Here is a 22,299-nt window from a genome sequence, read left to right as displayed (position 1 = left end):
GTGGGTAAAAAGCTGAAAAGACAAAAAAAAACCACAAAAAAAACCCAGAACAGAACAATTTAGAGAACAATAATGAATTAATAATAATGAACAATAATGAATTAAAGAGTTGACATGAGATTAGGAGTTAATGTTTTCTGCAGTTTCAGTGTACATGTTCTCACCGTTGATGGTTTGGAGGACTGTCATGTAAGTTAAACATGGATGTAGTAAGCCGTGATCCTAAAAATGCCTTTCACATTGACCAAAACTAATTACAAGACCTCTTCTACATTGAGGCTGGAACTTTTATTACATATTCGTAAAGAACATCTTCTTAAGAGTATTTGGTGAAAAAAACTATTCAAAAATGTATTAAATTAAAAACGTTACGCTAGTTTTAAATCAAAGGGTCAAAATTAACTTTGTCCACGCGAAGGCCTAGTGGCTGTCGCTTCGCATCACTTGCAATAGCGAGTTCGATAGAGAATGAGAACCACTTAGTATACGCACACATTTGTTCAGCAATTTTATATAATAATAATAATAATAATAATAATAACAGGCTCTTATATAGCGCCCTTAACCCAGAGGGTATCAAGGCGCTTAACAAACTAAAAACCAAAGTACAGCATAAAAATACCAGTAAACATAAGTCTACAATATACAGTCAAATCTTAGAATAAAACTACAGTTTGATTTAAAAACTAATATTATACAACAGGAATAGCAAATTAAAACGAAGACAAATAATACACAATAAAAGAGAACAGAGAGCAGAATGTCATGTCGTGGTAGCCTGTATATCAGGCCATCGAATGAGCAAGGAAAAACAACAACAAAGCCACGACATCAGGACATTCTTCCTCTGGACATTATTCCGCATGATTGCACAAAAATACAGTAAATACAGTTTATAAAGTCAATTGAATGAGATTGCACATGACAACATTATTGATTAAATAGGAAAGTCTTGAGTTGTGTTTTGAAGACATTGATAGATGGAGCAAGTCGTACATGCAAAGGCAAATTGTTCCACTCTTTGTATGCAGCTTCTGCAAATGATCTTCTACCATACGCTGTGCGTGGGCGACGGCAAGGAGCTTTGAGGAGGTTTTGCGTCGAAGATCGAAGAGTCCGGTATGGGGTATAAGGTGTAATGAGTTCCGAGATGTATGGTGGTGCTTGTCCATGAAGAGCTTTGAAAGTAAGTAGGCTGATCTTGAATGTTATTCTCTTGCGGATAGGGAGCCAGTGTAAGTCGCGCATGATCTTGGAAATGCTGTCCTGCTTCTTTGCGCGTGTGACAAGCCTTGCTGCTGTGTTTTGCACTCTTTGCATTTTCGCGATCTCCTCGTCAGGCAGTCCGTATAGAAGAGAATTGCACTGGTCCAATCGCGATGTTACGTAGGCGTGAACGAGTTTCTCTGTTGTCGCTTGATCCTGATAGTGTCTTATCCGTCCAATGCATCTGATTGCATGTGTCGCGTTCCGACAAACATTGTTCACATGTCGTGTCATGGAGAGCTTATCGTCAAATATCACTCCCAGATTGCGAGCAGACGAAGATGGTTTCACTTTCGTATCTCCAACCTGAACTTCAGCAAGAGGAGTAGTTTGGCGATTCCGGGATGTTACATGCAGGATCTCTGTCTTGGTAGCGTTGAGCTGAAGTTTATTCCGGACAGTCCAAGACTACACATCGACGAGACATTGTTCGAGTTTAGCAATGCACTCATTCCTATTAGATGGCGTCATAGAAATGTGAAGCTGGGTGTCGTCAGCATATGACATGCACTGGACTCCATTTCCCACTGCAATGTCTTCGATTGGCGCACTATACATGGTGAATATCACAGGGCCTGCCACGGAACCCTGTGGAACACCAAAAGGCATAAGGAATGGATTAGATAGAGCAGAACTGATGGCGACAGTCTGACTGCGATTGTCTAGGTAGGATGAGAACCAGTCCAACGCTTTGTCGCTAATTCCGTACCTGCTCTCTAGGCGATCAATCAACACCTGATGGTCGATGGTGTCGAATGCAGCGGAGAAGTCCAACAACACCAACACAGCTTCGTCACCTTTGTCAATTGTCTGTAACAGATCATTAGCCACTCTCAGTAGTGCAGTTTCAGTACTACATCCCTCGCGGTATGCCGACTGATTATTGCTCTGGAGATCATTATCCTTCAGGTAAGTTTGAATTTGAGATACAGCTACCCGTTCAACAAGTTTGGAATCATACCGCAGATTTGAAATTGGCCGATAGTTTTTCATGTCCTCGCTATCAAGAGAGGGTTTTTTAATGAGTGGCATGACACGAGCGGCTTTGTATGAGTCAGGAAATCGTCCAGTGGACAAAGATCTATTGACGATCTTCACAAGAATTGGCAAAAGATCATCAAGCACGTGGAGAAACAGACACATGGGGAGTGGGTCTAGCGTGCATGACATTTGTGCAGCCTTCATCACGAGCTCGCGAACCTCATGTTCTGTTACACAGCGAAATTGTCCAAAAGACGAAGAGCATGTTTCCGTCACTGTCACAGACGATGGGGTGGGATGGTATTGTCAAGAGAAGATCTGATCTTTTGAATCTTGTGATCGAAAAACTCCACGAACTCATTGGCAAGCTCATCGGAAGAAACGCGTGATGGAAGTACAACAGGTGTCCGTGGAACGGACATCTTGTCAATCACACTAAACAGTTGCTTCTGATCACAGTTAGTAATTGTGGAACGATGGTAGGCCGTCTTGGCGTTGTCAAGTTTCTGCTTATATTCAGAGCAGCTGTGGTGAAAGAGTTGTTTGTCAACCTCTAGTCCCGACTTTTTCCATTTTCTTTCCAGTGCGCGCTTTTCCTGTTTTGCTTCGCGAAGGTTCTTGTCATACCATGGGGCGTGAGGGCGCAACGTGATCTCGCGAGTTTTTTCTGGTGCATGTTTGTTCAGAAGTTCACGTAAGACTAGATTGTATTGTTCAGTGAGAGTGTCGATGTTGTCAGCAGGTGTCTGAATAAGTGACGAATTTACCACATCTCGGCGCAAATCATTGAGGTCTACAGCTTTCAGATTGCGATGGCGCACAGTGCATTTTGTTGGATCAGGACGTGCAAGATCAAGTTCACATGTTACCGCTGAATGGTCTGATGGTAGGCCATGGATGATTGAGATCTTAGCTGCAAATGACTCTGCGACACGAGATATTATTAAGTCGAGCGTGTGTCCTTTCTTATGTGTACTGCCAACTACATGTTGAAGAAGTCCAGCCGACTGTAGAATGTCAAGCATACGCTTAGCATCACGGTCGTTTTCATCATCCATGTGGTGATTGAAATCACCAGCGAATAAAACTTTACACTGGACGATGGACATCATCTCAAGAACTGTAGAGAACTCACTGAAGAATGTCGCACTATTGGCTTTATTCTTCTTGGATTTGGGGGGTCGGTAGAATGTCAGAACACAATCAAATAAACCAAATATAAACAATTTAAATGTCAAGCTACGACATTTCGTCATGATATGCAGCTTTCATGCTGCAAAGAAATAAACACAATTCTCTTCAAATATGCGCAAAGCAATTGGATCCTCAGACCTCATTTTTGTCATTACGAAATGTTTATCTAAAAGAAAGTTTGAAGTTATTGCACTTATTGCGTTCGTGGTATGTTCGGCAAATTGTTGCATCGAGAACTGGCTCTGTTGTTAGCTGCAAGTTCCCTTTGAACCGTTGCACACTTCCGAAGTTGTGAAAGTTGTTCATATGTAGAGTTATGGTGGGGGTTGCGGTGGGACTCTTCAGGAAACGAATCCGAAATTGACGCTGCACTTCCAAAAAGCTTTCTGTTCTTAAGTAGGTCTATACCTCTGCCATAAAAGTCCTCTCTTGTGTTGTGAATTGCCTTATCTTGACACTTTGCAAACCTATTTAGAAATAAGCCACGCAGTCACAAAATGCACGAAGGCCTATTTAAATTCAAAAATTGCTCCAGGTGAATCCTTTGTAATTGTGTAATTGTTGGTCAATGAGAGGAGTGAAGTTCGAGTACATGACAAGTGGGGATTAAAATCGATTGAATTTCGTTCATGCATGTAAAACAATTATCACTTTTCAAAGACAAGCCAAACGTGTTTACTAATTACATGTATGCATATGTTTGCCTTACTCTTAGCAATTCGAAACATCCCATTGAGTTACGTGTGGACAAAGTGATTTTTGACCCTCGGACGTAAAACTGGCACCATTTTGTTAATTTAGATTCTTTTGCTTTCATTTTTTTCATCACATACTCTTAGGAAGACATACATTTAGAATATGTAACAATATCATGAATAGCTCTTCCACAATTCGAGCAACCACCTTCTGAAATTTGGTAAGTTGTTTTTAGCCCACACTGTACAGCAAAAAAACTTTATTTGGCTATTGATCAATGAAATGTCGCTATTCATGTCTACTTAATGATAAAATGATAAATTGTGTAATGTTAGCAACAGTAATTACCAATACACGATATACATTATCACCAGTATTAGCGGTAAACAGCGCTAATAACGCTAATAGCGACCCAATGCTATTTTTGTGTAAATGTGTAATATTATTAAAATCTATTCCAGCTCCATGGTACAGGGTGCTATGGGTTTGGGATTTAGTATTCCCACATTAGTAGAATAGGTGAATTCCTACTTTAGTGGAGTTTTTTGGAATGATAACAATTTGATTGGTTCTATTTTTTTCTAAGCCCCTGTGGTTCCCACGAGGGATCGAAGGTCACTGTGGGGGCAAAACCTTAAAATAGTCCCACCATGTTGTAATGTAACTCAAATTGTTTCTCTTATCACACGGAATAAAAAGGTCAATTGTCATATTTTTCTACCGTGCTTAGTTCAGGAGTTATAAGGTCGAATAGTTGAAATGTCAAAAATTTCATACACAGATGTCATAATCTAAAAATAGTCCGATTTCAAATTGGTGTCAAATTACTCCCCTTAAGGGGGTACTACACCCCTCGATAAATTTGTGTCTATTTTTGCATTTTTCTCAAGAACTAATAACACAGTGGTAACAAAAGTTATGTATATTATAGGGGCAAGGAATCCAATTACTACACTGGAATTTCAGTGACCCTAGACAAGCGGTTCGTTATTTATGATAAGAAATAAGGTACCGCTAGGATGTACTCCATTTCCAATCATATATACCGAACCGCTTGTCTTGAGTCACTGAAATTTCAGTGTAGTAATTAGATTACTTGCCCCAATAATATACACAACTTTTGTTACCAGTGTATTTTTATTTTTTGAGAAAAATGCAAAAATAGTCACAAATTTACCACAGGGGTGTAGTACCCCCTTAACATTAGAAATCTCAAACATACTTAATTCACAATTTAAATGAATGTTTGTATTGCCGTGTCTCCCTTTAGAGTTCATGCAGCCAAAGTCCAATAGAGGTTATCTATTTCTCAAATAAATTATTTTTATATGTGACCGTCCACGGCGAATGAGCCGTAAATTCCTCCCCCGGTCAATTTTGTTTTATTTCGTGTTTAAAAAATAAACATCATAAACTTAAAAATGGTATATCATTTGACTTCAAACGATATCCAGAAGCGGGGTTATGGTTTGTTAAACTTTGCTCCTTCAACAAAATTATAGCTTTTTAGCTTTTTACATGTGTCTCTTTTCCACATTGTTGGCAATAAATATCAAACAGTCATAATTGGCGGTCATTTCAAATCATCCCCAAGTCAACGAGGTTTAAGAAAGTTCTCTCATTGTTAATTGTTGGTTATGCATACCTGTACAAAATACAATGCCTGGTAACCCACCACTTGAACAGGATTTAGCAATATAAGCAAACAAAGACCAGAGCTATTAAAAGTTCTATAGCCATCTAAGGTAGAAGCTTATTATCCACTTCAACAATAGGATTATTGATTAGTTTTGACTATCGAAATGAGACGGATGTCGGGCCAGCTTAAGTAACCGATGAATATGACCTTCGTACATATTTTACACCGTAACTCAGAATACAATTTAGGGAATTTACGGCTCATTTGTGCTGCCGGGTCACATATTTGGTTTGCCGAGAGGAGTAATTTAAGACAAATTTCGATTTAATCGGTGCATTTTGAAAATTTGGCTTCTGTGCATGAGATATTTGACCTTATTTACTCTATAACTTCTGAACTAAACATCCTAGTGCAATATGATAATTGACTTTTTTTTATTCCTAACAATGAGAGGAACAAGTTGAGACATAGTACAGCATGATAGAATAGAGATTAACTTTTGGCCGCATTGTGACATTGGACCCCCCTCGTGTCTCGTGGGAAGTATAGGGGGCATAGAAAAAATGGAACTAATTCTAGTTTTATTCTATGAGGTGTAAGGATGCCAAAAAACATTGGTTCCACTAATATAGGAAAAAAAGATCCCAAACCACACCCCTTAGCGCCCTGTACTACCAGTGACACCTTATTAATTTCACTGGGCCTTTGGATGTATTGAAATAGGTATTAGCATTCTACTTTGAAAAATCAATATAACAGGGCCGTAGTGCTAGTAGTTGCTAGTTTTCAAGCCCATCCAGTAAACATTGACCTAATCCTACCCAGGACAATATGCATGAGATGTCACTGGAGTTAGAACAGATAATAGTAACGCTAATAAGACAATAAGCGCTATATCTCCGGTAACAAAAACATAACTTAATTTAAGAAATTGGCGGCAAATCTTACAAATGAAAATATGAGGAGAAATATGTTTGTCATGTCTAAAATAAGTACTTGTGGCCCAACAAAAGAGGGTAATTTTCCTATAGCAGATTCAACCCATCGTGGAACGTTTTTCAAACAAATTCAAGCTACCGGGCGATCATGCATATCACGCAAGACGATGTACAGATGATTGACCGGTAGACTGGATTAGTTGGAAAACATCACACGATAGGTTGCATCGGCTATAGGAAACTTACCCTCTTTTTGAGCCACAACTACAGGTTGTAACAAAAAATTTTTTACAATTTAGAAAATAGTATTAGGCAAACATGTCACTTATTGATTGCATTTAATTTTACTTGGTTGTCAAGGTATTTTCTTAAGCTATTCCATAAGCTTTGTTTCAATCTGTGGTCTACAAGCGAAGATATGGCCAATTGCGTAAAGTAGTCCTAAAACAGCTTGGGCCACTTCGTGTCTTTATGTAGCAAAAGTGACGGAATTGAGTTGCTTGAACTATCTGGTCAGTGCTCTTAAGATGGGTAATTTTAAACAATGGGCATTTAAAGTGTAATTTAATTTATGATTTTGAAATAAATATCATATTATTCATTACTGTGATGACATTTGGATTGGGAGATCGCATAGTAAATAAAAATGCAGAAGAGGTCTTGTAATTAGTTTGGGTCACTGTGAAAGGCATTTTTAGGATCACGCTTACATCCATGTCCACCAAACCATCAATGAGAACATGCACACCGAAATAGTAAAAAACATTAATTCCTATAACTCCTGTCAACTCTTTAATTCATTACTCCAAATTGTTCTGTCTTTTTGTCTTTTCTGCTTTTTGCCCATGCTTATTATTAAAATCAAGATATATACTGCAGTTGTTAGTTAATTCGCTATACAGGGTGTCCAAAAAAAAGAGGCCCCTCATTGCGCCCTCTTTTTCGCCTATTTCTGAAAAGTTGATCAAATATATTTTGGTATGTAAAGAAACCTTTAATTGTTAGCTTTAATAAACCAAAACAATTATTTCAATCGGCTCACAACTTTTGAAGATATGCCCTTTTAAAGACAAGTACCCGTTTTTCACTCTGTCCACGGATAGCAAACAGAGTGGTTGGGATGGGTCATGCTGTGGAGTGGCCTGCAAGATCACCAGACCTCACACCACTTGATTTCTTCATTTGTGGTAAAATCCAAGATCTTTGCAAACGTATTACTGCTATGGTCCGTAAATAAATTCATCAGGTTTGCAGAAATTCAGAATACAAAGTTCATTTTTCAAAACCAAATAAGTACTGTTTTTCACTGACCTGACAGTTTCAAGCGTCTTGGGCGACACTCTTCTTCAGAGTGATCTATGTCCACACACCTCCGGCGAATTTCGGCCTGTAGAGGGCGCACTGCTCGCGGAGATGATTGGGTCATAGATGTGACTTAGAAAATGGGCCCCCTCGTCTCTGTTCATGACTTGCGGGGATTTCTTCCTTATCCAGATGGATTCCATGATTCTTCTTGATCTCGCGTCACCTTCCTTGCTGAGAATTTTGGACCCTTGCCAATCGATGACGTGATTTTGTTGTACAGAGTGATCGGCTATCGCAGATTTGCTGAGTTCGCTTTCAGACTGTTTTCTGGTCTGACGGGTGTAGTTCTTTTTCAAACCCGTAACTTTGTCCGTTTCTTTCATGTGTTCACTTAGTCTCGTGGAAAATCGTCGCCCCGTTTCACCCACATATGAATGATCACAATTAGAACAAGGGATTTCGTATACACAGTCTGTTGTAGAGTCCGGATCCCTCTTGTCCTTGGGGTGGACGAGCATTTTCCTTAAAGTGGAGTTGGGTCTCATCGCTGTAGCGATTCCATGTTTACGAAAAATCCTGTTGGCCTTCTCCGATAGTCCGCTAACATAAGGTATAACTACCAGTCCTTTGGATTTCTCGCTGTTTTCACTTTTCTTAGATGTTTTCATAGTCTTTTTGTTTGCAATCTGTTGTTTCACCTTCTTGAAGGACCAATTTGGATAGCCACAGAGACTAAGTGCTTTTTTGATCTTTTCTTCTTCTTGTTGTTTATCATCCTCGTCCGAAACTAAATTATTCATCCTGTCCATTAAAGTTCGGACAACACCCAACTTGTGGTGAACTGGATGATGAGACTCAAAATTCAGATATTGGTCTGTGTGCGAAGCTTTGCGGTAAATGAGCAATTTGACTGAACCGTCTGACTTTCTGACTATGAGTGTGTCAAGGAATGGTATTTTGCCGTCATGTTCTTTTCGTAGGTGAATTTTATACTATCCGTGGGGTCTGTGCTGTTGAGGTGATCAGTAAGGTTGTCAACTTGATCCGATTTTACAATCTCCAAAACATCATCCACGTACCTTTTCCACATACGCGGTTTACACTCAAGAGGGGCGGACGCGATAGCTTTTTCTTCCAAAAACTCCATGTATAAATTGGCCACCACCGGGGAAACCGGGGAGACCCAATCATCTCCGCGAGCAGTGCGCCCTCTACAGGCCGAAATTCGCCGGAGGTGTGTGGACATAGATCACTCTGAAGAAGAGTGTCGCCCAAGACACTCGAAACTGTCAGGTCAGTGAAAAACAGTACTTATTTGGTTTTGAAAAATGAACTTTGTATTCTGTATTACTGCTATATTCGCAAGTACCCGGCGCACAAGGTTGGTACGCAACGCAGTTGATGCAATGAGGACTGGGGCTGAAACCTGTATTCGTCAAGGAGGCAACCAGGTAGAGGGCAGAGCAGCACATTTACCTCACTTCAAAAGAACCAAAGATAATCTAAACAGCCCTTTTCAGGGCTACCTTTTATTCCAAAAGAGAAATGACTTCTGTTGTCAATATAAAGAAAACTAGAAACAATAAAGTAAGAAAGTAAGAAACATAATAAAACAAAAAGGCATAAAATAACCGAGAAAAACATAAGTAATTGCAAGTATAGCAAAAGAAGTCCATCCCACATCAATTTCGCACAAATTAACACAAAATCCATAACCCATAAAGCCCACCGGTAAAGCCCATTCTCTAAAATAAAGTTGTTATTTTATAAAGTTATCATCGAGGAATGTTTTATATTCATGCATGGTATATATGCACTTTTCAATCGTTGAAGTAGCCAAACCTCCTCCGTGGACAGAGTGAAAAACGGATACATTTCTTTAAAAGGGCATATCTTCAAAAGTTATGAGCCGATTGAAATAATTGTTTCGGTTTATTAAAGCTAACGGGTAAAGGCTTCTTTACATACCAACATAGACTTGATCAACTTTTCTGAAATAGAAGAAAAAGAGGGCGCAATGAGGGCCTCTTTTTTTTGGGACACCCTGTATAAACTCAACTTACATGCACATTTTATTTTTAAATGATTTTATATTAATTCGCAATGTATAGTTTACTATAAAGTACCTAGTGGCAAGCACATGATAAAGGACTGATCACTCACTACAATCTTCACTTTTAAACTGTATTTTTCTGAATGTGTTGATTGTTAGTTCATGGTTAGTCCAAAACTCCTGCAAAGCTATGGACATGGCATCTTACCTACTCCATTCTGTAATAGTCTGCATTGTGTGTTTTCTCAGTCTTCAATGATTTTGTTGAATGTAATTTTATGAATCAAATAAAAAAGATAGAAAGTGGTCTCACTTTAGTTATGTGTCATTTTACAGTATTTATAATTAATAAAATAAGACAATAATGTATTTATTTCCTAAAGTGCATGTCAAAATATTGTTCAATACTATAGGCTTGTGCCCATGTTATAGCTAGCCCCTAAAAACTTTATTTTCCATCTGATTTTCCCGTTGAAAAGACAAAACTGATGTTTAAGATAGCAATAATATCATCAATAACATTTAGAGTCATTTTTATCCATCAAACGATACAGGATAGGACATATAATTACTTTGACTTCAATCATATCAAGTCTATGATATAATGAAGATTTTGATTCTACAACATTATTAGATCTGTTATCAACATATCAATTATGCACTCACAGGCAACCAAACATCATGCTATGCTCAGGGTCTTTTTATCTTTTCAGTTTCCGTAAGTCTTTTGTTCAGATACGAAAACGCAAGGGATTCAGTAAGTTACTGTAATCTGACTTCATTGTTAACTCTGAAGTACCAATCAGCTTATTTCAATAGAGGTGATTGCTTATGTCAATAAAATCGGGAGAGAACAGATTATGTTAACACCAGTGTTTTTAATGGCCTAGCGCCCTCTCGTCTATATTAATTTGACAAAATGCATGCCAATCCGAATGACAGAGTCCACTTTTTTCTGTAAAAACGTTGCAAATAAGCCCTAAAATCACAAAAGGTCCGCTTATGAGCCTGTCGAACCCCAAAGCACGTGTGCATGGCCACAGTGTCGCCCTTCCATCAATGTCTATCTCCCTATTTTGCTTCCTCTTGCCCCCCCCCCCCCATGATCAGTCTCCCACCTCCCTTCCCAGTCCCTACTCTCTCCTCTCGAGTTCTTCTCTTTTTAGTCTTTCAGTCTCTCCCTCTCCTCTCTTTCTTCCTCACCCCTCCCACTCTCACTTGTTCAGTCTCAAGTATTTCCCTCTCTCCCTCCCTCCCTCCCTCCCTCCCCGTCCCTTGCGAAATTTATCAGTATGATCCAACGCTCTGCAGGGTCTATTGTTCTATTGTTTCCGATTAGAGCGCTGACATATTGGAAAATGTTGCCAATCAATATTCATGAGAGTGTACATTCAACGTCCAGTTTGCGAAATTGGGTGAGTTGTGTTTGGTAGGTGTGAAATACATCTGACTGGGCGTTTTAATTACGTAACGAATAAAGGCATTGACATCGTCGAATGGCTGCCCAGTGCTGTTATGTGTTTAGTTATTATATAGGCCTAATAATTAAATGTATTCATCATTCCTTTCTTTTCCCTTCTCTGTACTTATTTTTTCCTAGGCCTACATTTTATCACTCCCTCGCTCTCATTGTCCCTCTCACCTCCCTCTCTCATTCCCATCATTTTCCTTATATTTCTATTTATCTACTTGCCTTTATTATCCCTTCCTCCAGCCCTCTCTCATTCTCCATATCCCTCCTCCCCTCTCCTCCCCTCCCAAGACTTCTCACAGAGGTGAATCTGTCCCTCCCCAACCCCCTCCCCTCTTTGGGTACGCCACTATTTCTATACCAATCTCCTTCTTAAAATAACATTAAATGGAAATTTCTTAAAAACAACCTTTATAGGCCTATACTTATATTTACATGTATACGTATAGCGATTACCATTATAGTGTAATATAGATATATGGACTGGAAATGGCAGCCTTCATACATTCTAATGTGTAATCGATCACCAAGAGCATTCAATTTATTTAAATGAAACACCTATCGTCAGGTGGGTGGTAAAGATGACTGCATCGACAGCTAAAGCCTCCTTATAGTCTTCAGACCCACACAAGCACACATTTGGGATACATTGAGTACAATGGTACCACTTTACACATGACTGCCCTTACACATGACTGTAGTGTGGTCACTTATTGATACTCGCCTGTTGTGTAGAGCGTTAATATGATGCCGGATCAGTGACCAATTTAATGGCGGAACCCTTTATTCGAAACAATGGTACCACTTTTATGAATAGCCTGTCGCAACTTCTAATCGGCATCAAACGAACAAAAGATTATATAATCTATTGCGACTCTATTTCTATTTAAAAGCTCTTTGGTATGATCCATGACTGAAAATAAGCTCTGCAAAAATAAACATTTAAAATAAACCCGAGCCTTGCATATAGACCCAACCAATTATCAGATTAGCTTGCCAGTGATACGAATGAATAGAATACATTATCTTTGCTCCAATGCAATTCTTTTGTTGTATTTCAATATAAAACATGATTACCAAATCACCACTTGTACGCGCCTCATTGGGAGATATTTGACTATTTTAGACGCTCGTTTCATCACCAATATGAAAAACTTTTGCTTATAACTTGGCAAATGGTTAGTATATATTTCAATGCAAGACAAGGTTTACGAGCCACTTACGTCTAGGCGTAAGTGCATATACACCAAACACAAGTCAATTGAAGCCGTACAATTTACCGCGAATTTAGGACCGTAAAATTTAGACTCTTCTTTTGTCTAGATTAGCACCCAACCGCACATCTCAAGGTTTTATGTAAAAAATCTATATAACTTACCAAAACGAAAACTGAAATTCACGAGCTTCAAATTTTCAGTAACTAACAAAAGGCTAGAATAAAAGATTGGCCACACCTGGGAGACTACCACTTCAGAATAACAATGACTTACAAAAACTATTACGGTTACGGAAACAGAAACTGAAAAGATAAAACGACGGTCAGTACTGGTAGTCCACTGATGTGACCTCATTACCCCGCGGTAATTATCTTGTTGACCATGTTGATAATGCTGATTGCTGAACAAGTTATTGTTATATGTAGGTCTAACCTATGATAACTAATTAATTCAAACATAACTTTGGCAATACTCAATCGTTTTCGTTCGTTGAAACGGCAAAACATACTTTCTTTTCCTTACAAATCAAATAACAATAATTTAAAAAAATTCCACCACAAAAAGTAAAATAAAATAAATCATTCCAATACCAATAAGTTAATCTCTTGAGCATACAAACCCGATCTCTGACATAGATACCAGCCCGCGAATGGGCTGGCGAAAATAGATACCAGCCCGCGAATGGGCTGGCGAAAAGAGCTATCCCGTTCAATGTTATAAACTTTTCAGTTACCATCTCTTAGGATGCATATTGATTGGCAAGATTGAGGTCATCTATAGTACTACAGAGTTGGATTGAATTGCAATAAGAAATATTACACCTTTTACCGGAAGTACATTTAAAAGTCCAAAGATATCATTGAGGTGATACGGTAGCAGAAAAAAGAGTAGGCACATAATCATGATAATACAATGGGTCTTTTAAAGTTTCTGGCTTTACCTTTGGTGTAAAGTCACGTGGTTTTCAATATTGTTACTAATCTTTCACAAGCTGTTGCCAAGCGTTCTCCAGCTTTCTAGTATTATGAACAATAATCTCTTGATTATTGGTTTCGGAACAATTGAAGCCAAACCCGAAATACTGAAAACGTTTACTTCGATCAATGGCCTTTGATCAATGAAGATTCTATATATGTCAGACGATTACGAAACAAACTAAAACCAAACCAAAAACACTTTCTTTCCAGTTTCCGATGTAAGTGGCAAAGGCATGGGCAAACAAAAGAGTTGATATAAGGTGCTGGTGATAACTTAGCCACAACAAAGAGAAACCATATGACCAAAATAAAACCAGAAACTTGAAAAGGCGCGCTGTTTTACTGACTGCATAAGGCCGTATAAAATTAATGTTTTGGTTCTCGTCCAGAGGATTTTCATGAATTGATGAGGGAGGGAGGGTTTTTTTTTTTTTTTTTTTTTTTTTTTTGTAAAATTAGCATTGTCAGTAGTTTTCGGTCTTCTCCAACAGTGCTCGAGGAAACGATGAGGCCCTTTTTTTTTTTTTTTCAAATGTGAGATTCTGAGGGATAAACCCCCTAGAGTACCACAAAAAGACTTGGAAGTGATGCTTGTTCTCTAATAAACTTATTTATATGTATGAAGATTTCATAAATCATTCCAAAGTCTAAAAAATTTGAAAAATTCTAAAAAAATTACGTGTATACGCTCTGACGCCGCTCAACACATAATATTCGTTCTTTTTACAGGAAATACAAAAAACGTGCAGATGAGGGTGTCGCCGCTGACAAAGTGAAATGTTTATAATAAAAATGGAATACCAGATAACTGTATGTAGCTCTTCAGGACCACTTCTATCCATTTTTGTTATATTATTGCATTCCTATCTGTCGCATGGCCTCGAAATGCCTGATTATCAGACGTTATCATTCTCAAATCCGAACCAGAATCTTGAATTCACGAGACTCGCCATTCACAATCAAACTGGTAATATTTATATCGGAGGAGGGGATAGATTATATAGATTATCGGCAGATTTTGTTGGACAAGAAAGCGTTGATACTGCTACATCATGTGGTGAAGATGTTTGCCCATTAAATTATAACAAGATTTTACTTGTGGATTATCGCGGAAGCGTGTTAGTAACATGCGGTAGTGAAAGTATCCAAGAAAATTCTGGTGCATCGGTAGGAGGGACTTGTCAGACAAGATCATTAGATGATATCGCAGCACCTTTGAGGGATGATAACTCTGTAGTAGTTGCACCAGAAAAGCTTTCTACAGAAGCTATTATTGCACCTGGTCCGGAAAATGGTGGTGCTGACTCACTTTACGTAGCTGCAACATATGACGAGAGTAGGTATACTGAAGTTAAACCCATGTCGAGGAGGATTTACGCAGCATCGCAGTCATCTGATGTTATTTTTAACACAGAAAGAGATGCTACCATTTTGTTGGACCTAGCAAATTTTCCAAATACCCCTTTTTTGATCAATTATGTGTATGGCTTTGTTAATGCACATAAACCAACCTCAACACATTATACATATTTTGCGACTTCACAGAGACAAGACTTTACCACAATAGAAGACTACATGTATGTCTCAAAAATCAATAGAGTGTGCCAAGATTTTAACTTTCGGTCTTATGCAGAAGTAACTCTAGAATGTCAAGGTGCTACGCCTACAAATAAGTATAACCTATTACAAGCTGCTTATGTTGGCCCAGCAGGAGCTGATCTTGCTGCATCTTTAGGTCTTAATGCTGGTGATGATGTCTTCTATGGAGTTTTTGCTAAGAATCAAGGTGAAGATGGTAATATTCCCAGTACACAATCGGCTTTATGCGTCTTCAAGTTGGAGGACATAGAGGAAAAGTTTATTGATGGTATTCATGGATGTCTACGAGATGCAGGTGAATATGGCTTGTTTTATCTGCAGAGTGGTTCATATAGCTGCCTAGGGAATAGTGTAAGTATCATGTAAAACATATACCATGTATCAAGTTTTGTCCTCTACATGTGGTGCCCGGTGAGGCACTCAAACAGTATGAAGTGACATGCATGTGTGATTACAATTTTTAACAAGGTGCTCTTTTGATGCAAAAACATGTTGTTTTTTTAATTAGAAGAATTTTTTGACTTCAACACTACTTATAATTTGATCGATTACCGGGAGCGCTTTCACAGTACCAACTGCGTCCTCAGCCGGATGTTTGGCTCTGATGATTTATGGCTTGTTGACAACCTTCGATGACGTCACACTAGAAGAAGATGACGTCAAAGGTGTTGTCCTCGTCCCCCTGGTGGTCTTGGGTGTGAGTAGGTTGTCCCAAACTGGATCTAAATCCAGTCCAGTGTCTCTGTTCAAGTTTGGTCCTTTTTTCCTGATGTGAATGGCTTCTAGGACCCTTCTGGAAAATTCTTTGGGCTCTTTTTCCAGCACATTTACGTTTTCCCAGTCTATTTGATTGTTGTTTTTTGTTGAGATTTTTTTTTAAATTATGCCTTTTTGTAGTCAAAAGGTCACAAGGCCTTTTCCGGTCACGAGGACACTTCTTGGTCATGGGAGGTCGGTCTCTAGCGGCATGAATTTAACCCGAAAATGGCCTATGACCTCTAACCTTTGACTTCGTAACCAATTGACTTCGTGACCCTTCAAGCGACATCTTACATGTCATATTGACTAATTATCTACGTAACCATGATAACATTATTAAATTATTAAACTTTTTTGAAAATCGCTCAGATGTTAGGAAATGCTCTTGAAGCCACAAACAGTAGAATACTCCTTATTAGTACTTTGTTTGTCTTTATCAAAGGGTATTACTCGTGAGCTGGCCATCGGACAACAATGTAATGCTCAGAACTGGGCATATGCAGATGAATTCAACCCCCTAGTATCTACTAGCGTCATTAAATGGTCAGATATCATACCAGCTTCCATCATTACAACTACACATAGAAGTCACACTATAGCATTTGTCGGAACAACGGATGGGCAGCTTATAAAGGTCAGAACTATTTTTAATTGATCTTTATAAATTTCCTCACGCACACATAAAAGATTTAGTATACAAACGATTTTTAAATACTTAAAAGTACTATTTTGAATTTGAATCAATGTTTGTCATTTAAGACATTTATTGTGTTTATCATAACTTTGTATTCGATCAACAAAATCACCTCACCTGTTCACAACCTGCTATGTTTTGTGCTACACGGGATATATCCTGTGCAAGTTGTCAAATTTGTAATAATCTAGCACAATATGCGACACATAATCCAAATACTCTTTATAACAGTTCCCCTCCATCTATTAAAAATAGGTATGTCACAGTGGCTGCACAATAATTCTGTCATACTGTGCACGCATACATAACAGTGAATCAAAAAGCGCGCGGATCAAAGTTGGCCAATTTTTGAAAACATACATGTCAAAAAACGATTTCCTCGTTATGTTTCATTGATCACAATAATTTGTCTTTTTAATATATGGTAGGTGAAACATTTCCTAAATCACTATCAACTCCGCCGAAATTAAACACTGCCTAGTTTAAGAGTTAAGACCTGTTTTATGAATTTTTTAGATCGTCCATAAATCAATAAATATAGGTCTCTCGAAATAGAGGACCTAGTACCACCGGTCTGAAATACCAGTGTTTGTTATCATGTATTTTTTTTTTTTTAGACAATGAGTGAAACACTTCCCTATACCAATTGAAAACTCGGTGCACTTAGGCAATTAACTGCAGTTTCTTTATTCAACATCACAGCAGGTTCATATTTGACAAAATCATGCTGTATGAATAAAACATAAATAAAACATTGCAAAAAGTAAAAATTACATATGCCTAATTAACATAAGAATGGCATAAATATATAATTAGATGTAATTAGCTAATTTGCATAATTAATGACTTTTTGTGTATTTTTTGTTACCAAATGAAAGAACTTTGGGTACTTATGTGTGCAAAAAAAACCGCATGCTCATATCATGTACGGTTCTCTGTTGGCATTATTTTTGCATATTAATTAGCTGGACTTAGTCATTTTTTAAGCTTTTATTTGTCTGCAGATTGGTCAAAATGGCTAAAATTGTATATTTGGTGGATTTATTACATTTATTCGAGGAGAGATTTTTTTTTTCTTGTTTTCTTTAACGAAGTCCGGAAAGATATGCAATTAATCTGTGATACTTAAATCAATGCTACCTTTTCAAGTAAGTGTCCGAATAAGCATTACAGATCCCAAAATTACCATTTTGCCATTTATAGCAATTTGTGGCATGTTTTCACCCGATTTCCGGGTATCTTCAAGTTGACGTTACATCACTTTGCATTATCCGATTTCAATTCAGTTTTTGTTTTTGAAGCATTCATAACGATGATTCAATTAAAAGCGTCAAATAACATGTTTCTGCTGCGCTTATTTTTGGGGTGATATACCTATTAAAAAGTTCCGTGCAATTCCGCGCAATAGAGTGATTGCGATTTCCAAACGACGTGATCGTACGCCCGTCAATCTATTCAAAACCACTCTCCTGTATCGAAGCGAAGCCAGTTTTGCAGATTTCGCACGTTCGAAATTAACGTGGAGACATCGTTAAAAATGCACAAAATTTGCCCATTTCACAATACTTTAAAGACAGTCAAGGATAATGACCGTAGGAAGGAAAGTCTAACTATCAATATGTTTCTTTTTGTTTGTAAGAAACCATTACAATAAAGCAACAGGGGGGTGTGAAAATTTGACCTCATTCATACGCGCGGTTCATTCGTACAGATTGTCCACTCAAATGCATGTGTGATCGGCCGTATAAAAAATGTGTCTTTTTGAGACAAACGTGGCTTGCATACGCAATGTCCATGTTGAAACTGACATTTTTCGCGGCGTTACGATTCATGAATGCGACTTATTTTAATTCACGACGAAAAAGTATCATTTTGATAATAAAAGTCATGACAGTACAACGGTAACTTCGTGACCTCGTCGTGACCTCGTTTGTTCTACAGAAAATTAATACGGGTTGGTGAGCACGGTGTTACGTAACACTGTTGAAAATTTAGCCGGCAAACGCGTTTTAACAAAATAGCTCCAGAAATGAAAGACACGGATCCTGTCTTGCTTAAATTTCGTACCATGATCACGAAGAAGATAATTTTGTGTAAAGCAAAACAATGTGTAAAAGTTAAATTATTATGGAAAATAAAGAAGCTGTAACATGCCCAAAGTAAACGGGGAAATGAGAAAAATTGCATGTCACGATCACAAAAATGTTCATATCATCAAGCAAGAAAAAGCGCTAAACTCAAACATGGGTGTCATCACTGTCATGTTCAATATTAAATTCAAGTTAGCTTGCATGAAAACGTCATGTAGTTTGATTGGGGTATATTCCTAGCAGGGCTGTCAACTCTCACGCATTGGCCGTGAGTCTCACGCATTGGGGCACTTTCTCACGCCAAGGTAGTATAATCTCACGCCTAGGTAGTAAATCTCACGCAAAATGAGTAAAATCTCACGCATCGTCATGAATAATATGTTACTCCTACCCCCGCTTTTCACTGTCTCGAGCGCCGTGGCTCAAATAATCAGGGTACAAAATGGACATTGGAGTCGGCAAATCCCGGTACGCCTCTGTCTCACGCCAAGCAATTCCAAAAAGTTGACAGCCCTGATTCCTAGTCGAGTCGTATATTCGCTGTAGAAGTGAGGTAATAATCGGATTAACTACCATAGCAATAAATTAATACAATTTTGACTATATCGCCCTGCATTACAAGCAGGTTGCACTTATCACCTGTGTATGTCTGCAATCATAGATTGAATACAATACCACTCTTTTCAAAGATACTAAATCTTACAGGTGCGAGTGATCAGCATGATATGTTTCAATGCATAGTCAAAAATTGTATTCATCTAATGCTATGGTATAGTTAATTCGATTATTACGTTATTTCTACAGCGAATTGAACATGTTGAAATGTTGATCACGCGACGTATTTACACGGCTGATATTTTTCCTATAAACAAACTTTCATTTCATTTCATTGTCCATTGCATTGTTGGTTAGTTACATTGAAAAAAAACTTTCTATGTTCAAACAATTTGAAAGTCAGCATAAAAGTTGCATTGTTTGGATGATATTGAATATTAACTCAGTCCAGAAAAAGCATATACGAGTAAGTCATTGTGGGAATAACATTGCTGACACTGATTCTATCAACCCACTCGTATGGTTTAGCGGTAAATATTTGAACGCACGAACTGTATTAGACTCACTGTTCCCTGGTTCGAACCCTAGTAAAATTTCTGCTTTACCAACTAACTTGTATTTTTTAAAGTCCTATATTGTTGTTAAAGCCATGATATACTATTTCGGCCAGTTTAGTTATTCTTTACCAAAATTATGAAAATATTTATGATTAGTAAACATCTATATCACGAAGGTTTTCTGGATATTTGAAGCAGAAATAATGAGATAAAAATGAACCGCTTAAATGTGGTGTTCTTTATCCTCAAGCCATCAAAGTTGTTCTAGACAACGAACTTGGCACCAATTAGGTATAAGCCGGTTGTAAGTAACATAATGCAAAAGTTACAAATATGCCAAAAAATCAAATTTGAAAAAATAATTGATTTGATATAATTTTTTATGTACGCACAAAGAAACCATTGCAGGGAAGACCGTGTCAAAATAAAAAAGTTGCATAGATATTTCCAAAATTAATGACAGGCTTACAAACCCTCAAAACAAAACCAGAGAGAAAAAACGGTAAGGACCTCTCGCACTAAAACTCAAGCGAATCGGATACCACTACACGTCCACCACAACCTTACTATGCCATAGTCGATTTTTGATAAATAAAAATGTTATTAATCATGATGAACGCATTCAGTTGAACTCGAAATTATACTGATATTTATTACATCAAAATAAAATGGTTATGAAAAAGTTTACATAATTATATTTGTGACAGTAAAAGTAAAGTATAGGCCCTACGTAGGCTTATATTATTGAATGCAACATATCATAATGGCATAATTATAATGACACTTCAATACTGAACAATTCTAATTTTAGAATCTGCCAGTTTATTATCCGAAAAACCTTGGAAGCTAACAAACAGAAGGCGTACGGTGACTGAAAAGATCAGTTGTGAAAATCTATCAATTGTGCACACATTAATTAAATCAGAGTTTTAAGCTTAAATTTAATAGCCAGAGTATGCACAATTGGCAAGTGGACTACGGAGAAGTCTACCAACCTGCAATAATAAATTATTCAGTGTCTCACTCAATAATAGTCTTTTAAAGCATGTTTGTACTTCAGTCAAATGACGTTATGTCGATTTAATTTTTTCTATTTACTTAAATATTTTGTAATACAAGATAGTATTTTGCATGAATAAACAAACATCACTGGACAAGTATTATTCGATATAGCCGACTGCTAATTTTCCCAGTGACACTGGTCACCATTGGTCACGCACAATTACGACACGGGGCCTTTTTGAAAGCAAATTTTCAACCTACGACTCAATTATTCCACCAATCATATTCGCTGAAAATTTAATACAAGCTGACGTTAGTTAATTTCGATCATCACCGAAAAGCATACGACCGACGTTTGCTCACATTTGTAGATATAACCATTTTGGTGATCGAGACAGGCATATTTCCCATTATTTAGGCTACTTCACGCATAATAAACATTTCTTCCTTAATAATTCAACTTTTACACGTTACTGTTTGCTTTATACTCATGTTTCAAATCGTATCTATGGGCTCAATACGGGAATTAAGAAATGACATACTGCAGTTACTGTCCGTTTTCCTATACACAATACACAGTGCTCTTTCCCATTGACGCGTGACCTCTACAAATAGCCCTACGTTAAAAGTATGGGGATATGACTAGTTAACGTCGCTGTGTGAAAAATAACCGGCCAATATTAAAAGTACTCTTCTAAAGTTCTAGAAAATATAGTTTTTTAACATGTCCTAAATTTTTAGCTAATTTAGATGTTTGGAAATATTCGTACTTTGGTGTTTTAGTTAATGTTATAGGTAATAGTACATTGCCTAGTTAACGTCGCTGTGTGAAAAATAACCGGCCAATATTAAAAGTACTCTTCTAAAATTCTAGACAATATAGTTTTGTAACATGTCCTAAATTTTTAGCTAATTTAGGTGTTTGGAGAGGGTCGCACTTTTGTGTTTTAGGAAGGATATGTAAACGACAGATAACACCAAAAATATGAAGAAATTATTTCCAAACCGTGTTAAGTCAACAATCATTATGTTGCTCATTTTCAAGAATGCTGGTTTACAAAAAGCAGGCAATTGTCTCATTTCGTGAACAAAGGTACACATACCATTGTTTCCTTTCGTATCCTGTATAATCGGTAACCCAACTGAAGCTATAATCCCAGCCCTATTGCGATATCGCACATGAAAACAGACACTTGTGCACAACCAGAGAAAATCCGATTTAATCAGTTGAGCTGTTTCAATGAGTGTTATCTTGGTTTAATAGCTTTTAATGGGGTTAAGTCCTGCAAAGGTCGAGATGAATTCT

The sequence above is a fragment of the Amphiura filiformis genome, chromosome 12 (assembly GCF_039555335.1).
Source record: "Amphiura filiformis chromosome 12, Afil_fr2py, whole genome shotgun sequence".
NCBI lineage: Eukaryota > Metazoa > Echinodermata > Ophiuroidea > Amphilepidida > Amphiuridae > Amphiura > Amphiura filiformis.
The sequence above is the reverse complement of the archived record's forward strand: the minus strand, read 5'-3'. Positions refer to the sequence as shown.